The sequence below is a fragment of the Capsicum annuum genome, chromosome 1, assembly GCF_002878395.1.
Source record: "Capsicum annuum cultivar UCD-10X-F1 chromosome 1, UCD10Xv1.1, whole genome shotgun sequence".
NCBI lineage: Eukaryota > Viridiplantae > Streptophyta > Magnoliopsida > Solanales > Solanaceae > Capsicum > Capsicum annuum.
In genome coordinates, this window is record NC_061111.1 from 67,655,551 (window position 1) to 67,663,990 (window position 8,440).

The window sequence follows — 8,440 nt, forward strand, 5'->3', positions numbered from 1 at the left end:
AGGGTTGAAATTAATTCACTTGAAAGTTGTTAAGGGGGGTAAATAATTGTCATACGAGTTTAGGGTTTAAAGTAAGTTTTGGCTACAAGTTTAGGGGTGATTCGATGTATTATCTCTTAACTAAATTGAGATGTGATATTTCAACACTCCCCTTTAAGTTAGGCGATGGGTCACTAAACCTAACTTGAATAGATTGTTTTCTAAAGTAGGTTTGGGCAGTGTCTTGGTGAGAGTGTCATCTATTTGATCGGAAACATGGACGTGAACAATACGAACCTTTTTGATGTCAACATGGTGCCAAACAAAGTGAAAATCCACTGCAACATGCTTCACTTTGCTATGGAGGGCTGGGTTTTTGCTCATGAATGTGGCTTAAAGATTGTCACAATAAATGTTAGGTAGTTGATAAACTGAATAGCACTGCTCAATGAGAAGATTGGTACCCCACATGATTTCAGAAAGGGCATTAGCCATTGCCCTATATTCAGACTCAGTGGAAGAGCGAGAGACGGTATTTTACTTTTTTGAGGATCAACTAATCTTATTGTGACCAAGGAACAGGATATAACCGAATGTGAAAACTCTGGCAGCAAACCCGTCCTAATTCGTATTATAGTACACGTGTAGATTGAAGTCCTCAATAAGGGTTACATACAAGCCTAGCTGGATGGTGCCACACAGATAATAGAGAACACACTTTACAACTTTCTAATGGATAGTGCCTGCATAAATTGGGATAACTTTCACTACATATGTGAAGTCCAGTCTAGTGAAAAATAGGTATCGAAATCTACCTAAGACCAAATGATAGCATGTTGCATCAGTTAAGTACGTATTATTAGATAGTGTGAGTAGCTCAGATGCACTCATTAGCGTATGAACACTTTTGCAGTCGATCATGAGTTCATCATTCAGAATCTTATTCACATAGTTTGGTTGATTGAGAATTAAACTGTCAGAGCTGGGTAGCACTTCAACACCAAAAAAGTAGTGAAGACTACCTAAATCATAACGGAGAATTAACAAGCAAAGGAAATAATAACCTAATAGACACTGAAAGTGTTGCTCCCAAAAATAATCATATCATCCACTAGACAAAGACAGATATTGTGTCACGTAAATCATGTCTGACAAATAGTGAAGCATCGAATTTCATCTTAATAAATCCTATGGATGAAAGAAAACTTATAAGGGCATTGTACCACACCTGAGGGGGTTGTTTTAATCCATAGATTGCATTATGCAATCGACATATATGAGTGGGTTTGTTCTCATTGGTGACCCCGGAGGTTGTGCTATGTACACCCGCTCTTTTTAGTTGCCCTGAAGGAATGGATTATTTATATTAAGCTGATGAAGGTGCATGGTGTAGCGAAGTGAAACAGGAAGGATTATTTGGACCGTGGTTAACTTGACGACAAGGCTGAAATTCGTGTGGAAAATAATGCCCATCATCTTAGTGGAGTCTTTCACAACTGACCATGCTTTGTATCTATCAATGGACCCATTTATTTTTGTTAATCCTAAAAATCCACTTGCATGAGACAATATTTTTAGTTGGGTTCAAACGGAACAAGTTCTCAAGGTTAATTTTTAATTAAAGTACCACATTTCTATTTCATCGCTTCATGCCACACAGAATGATTTGTGCTTGTTTGAAAGTGGTGGGTATAATGGTAGGGTTCAATTTAGCTAGGTAATATAAAATTTGCTTGGTTTTGGTGATATTATTTTGGGAGGGAATAACAGCACAGGTAAGTGGAGATGGACAGTGAGGCAATGAGGGAGAGAGATCTAACTGGGGGAAAGGGCAGGTTGGCCGAGGAGCTATTTGAATTGGAGTTGTGGTTCCTGCATTGATAGACAATAAGAGAAAGGGAAATGCTATCTCTATTTATAGGAATAGCATTAGGAAATTTGTAGTGGGATGAGGTGGTGGTAGATGCAGGTCAGTAGTGTGAAAAAAGGAATCATGTACATTAACAATTGTAGAAGAGAAGGGAGATAGAGATTTACCTAGAGAAGTTACAGAAGTCGAATCTACGTTCACCATTGATGCACTATCCAACAAGAATTGTAAGTGTGAGATGGTCTATGATTTTTCCTTAGAGAAAACAGATGTTGATGAGGAGTTCACAACTATGTGTACATGTATTTCTAAGGAAGAAGGTAAATCTAGAAGTGGGGGAAGTTTGAGTATGAGTTGTAAGCACTCTAAAATTATGGTATTTTCCTTGTTCAAGGGAGATGATTTAAGTGCAACATTGGAGAATAAATTTTTAAAAGGAAAAATATTCTCAATAAATTTCATTTCTCGGGATAAATATACCTATGAGAAATTGGGCCAAAACACTGGCGACAGTGATGGGATAAGGAAAATTCAAGATATACACACGGGTTACATTGTAATACCCTGAATTTTTTCTAAAGCTTAATTTCTCCTCGAGAAGATTAAGGAGTGACTACCTAAGTGAGTATCATTTTAACCATATATAATTTCCCTAATTTCGACTTTTTATCACATGAAAAATTTGATAAGCTTTCCGTCAATATAAGATTCACCCAAATCCGATACCCGGACAAGAAGTTATGGCTAATTTAAGTCTTAGTCGTAAAACGTCATTTTAGTGCTTGGCGCATCGCAGAGAGGGTCTATTTGATAATTGTAAATTTCCAGTGGAACTCCGCGATAGTGGCGCATCGCGGAGGACCCCAATTTCCCAATAGTCAATTTCCAGTGGCCCGACGTGATTGTAACACGTCGCGCTAAAGTTCCAGGTCCCAACTAGTGGGACAACATGATGGCTCCACGTCGCGGTGACTACCAGATTCCCATTTATTAATTTCCAGTGAGCCACTGCGATAGTGGCGAGTCGCGGTGACCTATAAAATTGGGTTCCCATTTTAATTTTTCTAGCTTTGTACAGAAGTTAAAAAGGGCATTTTGGACTTTTTCCAAGCCTCTTAAACCGTGCAAACCCTAAATTAAAATCATTTACAAGCATTATATGAATTTTCTCTCAATTTTTCTCTTAGTAAAAATCCTAAGCATCCAAAACCTCTTCCAAGAATCTCAAGAATCCACCATAGATTTTATAAATTGAGTCAAGATTCAAGGTTCCCAAGTCAAGGGCTTCAAGAACCCTCATTCAAGAGTACGAATAGAGTTTCAAAAGCGAGAGTTCATCCGAAGCTTCTAATTTAAGGTATGTGGAGTTTTGAACAAGGGTAATACTTTCACCCTTGTGCCCAAAGGCTTATTTAAACTACAATTCTCTGCAATTTATGAGATTTTACATGAAATTGAATTGGGGGTTTTCACCTATTGTTATTGGTTGTAAGTTTTTGATGTTTTCCTTGAATTGAGAGTCTAATGGCATGATTTTTACATGTTTTCTTGAGAAATTACAGCTGGGTCTATACCCCATGATTTTAATCCTTGAGAAGTTAATAGTTGAAATGTTTAAAACATTGAAGTATATGAGTATGTTGAGATTTTGAGATAAATTGCTGAAATTTCCAGATTCCTACATGAGTTATGAATCTATATGTTATCTATTATGCTTTTGATGAGTTCTAACTTGAGATTGAATTATGGTTTATTAAGCCCTACTTGAGACTTGAGATTTTACGAACTATTGTGCTATAAGCACCCACGATTTGAGTATTCTGAGATTATTGAGAAATGTGTTGACCTAATGGTCATTGAGTTTTGAAATCAACTCTATTACATGAGATTACAGATTTGATTATTGGGTTCTTATTGAACCATAAGATTATTCTAAAGTAGATTTTCACGAGACGAGCGAGATAAACTAAAGGAAGTAGTATTTAGCACCGAGTTGGATAAGTTACCATGGTTTCTTACCCCAGAACTACGTGCCACCGTAGGTTGGGCCTAAGGCCGAGATGATTGTTGGGTCTAAGGCCGAGATATTGGGCCCGGCCTGAGGCCGAGATAAGTGATCACTAATTTAAGGTTATACTCCTAGTCAAAAGTACGACGCCTCTCCCTAAGGTGAGGTCTCTTTCTTAGGAGGACAAAACGTTGGACTCCATGAGCTCGCATGGTTTATGTCGATTAAGAGAATCTCCCTTAAAACTAAAGTTTTGAGATAAGATATTTTCCTTTAAAACTAAAATACTTTCCCTTGCGATGAGTATTTTTTCCTAAAGCTTGAAATGAGATATTTTCCTAAAGTGAATGAAATGTCTTCAAGTATGTTCCAAGGTTATATGATTCCGAATTTCAAGTATTTGAGTTCAAAAGAGTTATGAGTTCTTGAACATTGAAGAAGTTTTACTCTCCATGAGACATATGCATGAGTTGAAAGTATTGCTTAGAGTTTCTTTTAGCCTTGAGTAATGAGAATAAGAGAAGAGTATAAATTTCAAAGCTAAAAGTATAATGACTCACGAGATTGTGTTACATATTCCATTTTACATAGTACATGAGCTTTGCATTTTATACTTATTCAAGCCATGTGAGTCATTACTTATTACATGCATTATTTAATTAAAGAGTATTGATGTTGTTTTATATAAATGCATGCACCCCCACATACTCAGTACATTCTCAAGTGTTGATCCACATATACGTCTATGTGCTACATTGTCTTATAATATAGGTCCAGGTGCTCAGTCTCAATCTCGTCAGTGATTTTCGAGTACCTCTATCTATATTTCTACAGTGGTGAGTCCTCATAGTTTGAGGACCTATATTCAGACATCTCCATATTTTGAGAGACTATGTTGTTATTTCCAGTTCATTTCGAGTCAGTTGGGGACCTGTCCGAACGGTTCTCTAGATCATAGATTAGTAGAGGCTTTGTCAGACTAGTTATCAGATTGTGGTTGTGTTGAGGTTTTCAGTATTGTGGTCATTTGGACTGAGTATTTTCTCTGTATTTCCTTTCATATGATATGACTATGCTAGTATTTGAATTATTTCATCTTGAAATGAGAGTTATTAGTAGAAACGGGCTCAAAGGGTTAGCTTGGGGCTACCTGTAGCCTTAAGCACCGTGTGACATTCCGGGAGGCGATTTCGGATAGTTATATAGATTTAGGTTCAGGTTTTTTTTTTGGAGTATGATTTGAGCCATGGATAGCATAAACAATTAAAAATCTGTAGAGAGCTATAATCTTGTGGTTTTCCAAGTAATCGTTAGAATGGGGTTTGACTATCCAATTGAGAGGTGGGTAGACTGTTGATAAGGTAGACAATATGATGACACACAAAACACCAAATTTAGGATGGAAAATGCCTTATTTAATAATGTTCTTGCAGTTTTGATAATATGATAATGTCTTCATTCTGCAAATGCAACTCGTTAAGGCATATAAGGTGGGGTTGAGAGGTATTCAATCCCTTGAAGTGAGATACAAGGGTCAAGATCCTTATACTCTCCTCCGCCATCTATGTAAAGTGACATAATTTTGGTGTCAAAAATAATTTTTCATCACAGGATGAAATTTTTGAAAGATATCTTTAATGTAACTTTTATTTTTTAATGTGTACAATCAAGTATATTTCGTATAATGATCAACAAAAATACAGTAGTACAATTTTTTATCAATAGATGAAATTGGTGATGGGTCCCCATAAATTACTAAAAATAATTTGAAGTAGTGTAGAGCTACACAAAGATAATTGGATAAAAGGATGCCGGAGGGATTTATTAGATAAACAAGAATTACAAAAAAATTGTTTGTCTCATTCATGAAATGGGTGCGAGAATTTATTTAAAATAAACCTAAGAACTCTCGAATGAGGATGACCCAAACATTGATTTCATATAGTGAACGGAGTAGATATGGCGGTCATGTGAGCTTGGGTATGTGTGAGACAAGCCACTCATACAGTCTATTATTGGTTCGGGTGTGCATCAGCCACTTTCATGTTTCCAGATCCTTCACAACAAAATCAAAACAAAAAAATTCAATGGACTTTAGATTGTCTTGACAAAATTTACAAACAAATAGAAGCTTGCATTTAATGGATGGGGCACACAAAGTATCGGTTAGCTTAAAAAAATTATTTAATGCATTTAAATGAGTAGAACCAATGTGAGAAATGGGTAATTTGTTACCATTATCCATGAAGACATCCTCGTTACCATGATACAGTTGTAAGTTATATGGCTCCGTTGTAATATGACGGGTGGCTCCTGAATCAACTATCTCAGAATTGGTGGAAATAGTAAACCTAGTGGTGCAGTTGGCCTTTGCTTCAAAGTGATTGTGTGTTTTCGAGTGGCACACATTGGTGGCGTGACCAATATTTTTGCAAAGTTGTCATCGAGTAAAAAATTTTGAATTTGAGTTACACTGCCACTGTGGTGGAGTGTTTGGATGTGAATTTCGGTGCCATTATTAAGAATTATTATTCTGCTAGCGATTGTTGGTGATGGATTTGGTAGGAGTAGCGACTACAACAGTTATGGAACCAGACAATTTCTTGACATCCTCATAGCTAAGGAAGATTTCATGGTCAAGTAGCTTTTCAAACAATTCCCCATAAGAGATAGTTGTATTACATGCACAATGGTAGCACAGATTTCATGAAACTCAGGGCCCATTGGGTATTTTGACGATAAGTTCAGGATTGGTCACGAAAGCACCAGTAGTAGCTAATTCATCCGAAAGGGATCAAATAGTGTGAAGATATTCGATGATAGAACGAGAGTCCTTCTTGACACGAGCAAGTTCATCACGTAGGCTGAAGATCCGAGTTTGTAATCTATTTGCATAAGTTGTATGCAGATTATCCAACGTAGATTTAGACGATTTGACTGCAGCAACAGTAGAGGTAATTGTGGGTTCAACAAAGGCTGTAAAGGCATTTTATCTGAGTTGATCCGGAGATAACCAAGACAAAAACACAGGATTGGGAGATATGTTTGTGGGAGCAGTGAGGGTGCAGTTAGGGGTGAGCGGTCCTATGAAGGTGGGCCAAAGATATTGTAGCCATATATAAGCATAGAAAATTGAGCTTTCTAGGTGGAAAAGTTGTGTTCACGCTGAGTTTGATGAGTAATTGAGATACAGGATTGAATTGATGATAATATTAGCACCCGTTGTGTTATCAACATTAACAACTCTAAGGTTGTTTCCATTGTTGTTGGCTGTTTCCGCTGATCTGTATGAGAAAGGGGGAATAAAACAAAATTGGATTATTCTCTTAGAGTGTTTAGAACACTGATACCATACAGGCACAACGTAAGTGCCGGAAAGAAGATACTTTATTAATGAAGCAGATTGTATATAAATAGAGTTATAGAGAAACTAAGACGAGTACTGAACTAACTGAACTAGACTAGACTAAATAAATAATAACTGATAAAGCAACATTCTAAATAAATAGAACTGCTAAGACATAAATTTTTGATTAAATTTCTAGCTATTAACTGAATTAACACGTAATGTTTCAAAATGAGAAGGATCGAACCATAAAGATCTTCCGTATGCAACCTTAACATCGAAAATCAGTCTTAATTATTTGGTATACACTAGATACCATAGAGTTGTTATTGAAGAAGGACAGAGTTTGTGGCTTAGTTTGCATAGGATTGTTATTCTTGAGACATGACTTTGTTTAGAACTCTCTATACATGTCTTAGTCTCGGACTCTTATGTGAGCTGTATGTATTGTTGGGTTCTATGTGTATGTTTTGAATGGAAAATGGAGGGAATTAAGTGGAAGAGAAAAATTGAGTTTACACCAAAATGGAAAGTGTGCTCAAAATAGGAAAGCTTACTAAATTTCTCCCACATTGGTGGGAGAAAGAAGCTTTAAAGTGTTTATATTATGAAACACATTTCCACATTCTAAGTGAGGCAAGAAATAAGAGATGCCTCGCACCGTCGTTGTCGTTCGCTCGGCTTGGCTTCAGATTTGGATTTGGCAAATGATCGATCGATGAGATTTTTCTTTTTGGACAAAGTTTATTTGACATAAATTTAATTTGAATACCAAAGGGAAAAAACACAACAGTAATCCTCCATTTTATGCATGAATGCAGATTTCGAAACAGTGTTTTGAATTGATGCAATTCTTCAAAGAACTGATGCACCGTTTTTGAACTAATGCTTCGAAAAGATGTACTATTTCGTGAACGGGTATACCTACTCGGAAAAGGACATGTTCTTTGGATGAACAGACATGAATTTTCAGAAAAGATATACTATTTAAGTGAACCACTACCACCTTTTTGAAGAGGCATATGATAGGCTATATAAACCTGCTTTGATCCACAGGTTTGATATACGAAATTTTCAGAATACAAAACTCTTCTTCTCTTAAAAATATTTTATGTGATCATTCAAACCATTGAGTGCGTTCGTGGAATCCAATTTTTTGAGGTACCGCTATAATTGGATTGACGGCCATTTTATCCAGGGAGAAAAATTCCATAACCTCGGGTACAGTGAGAGGAAT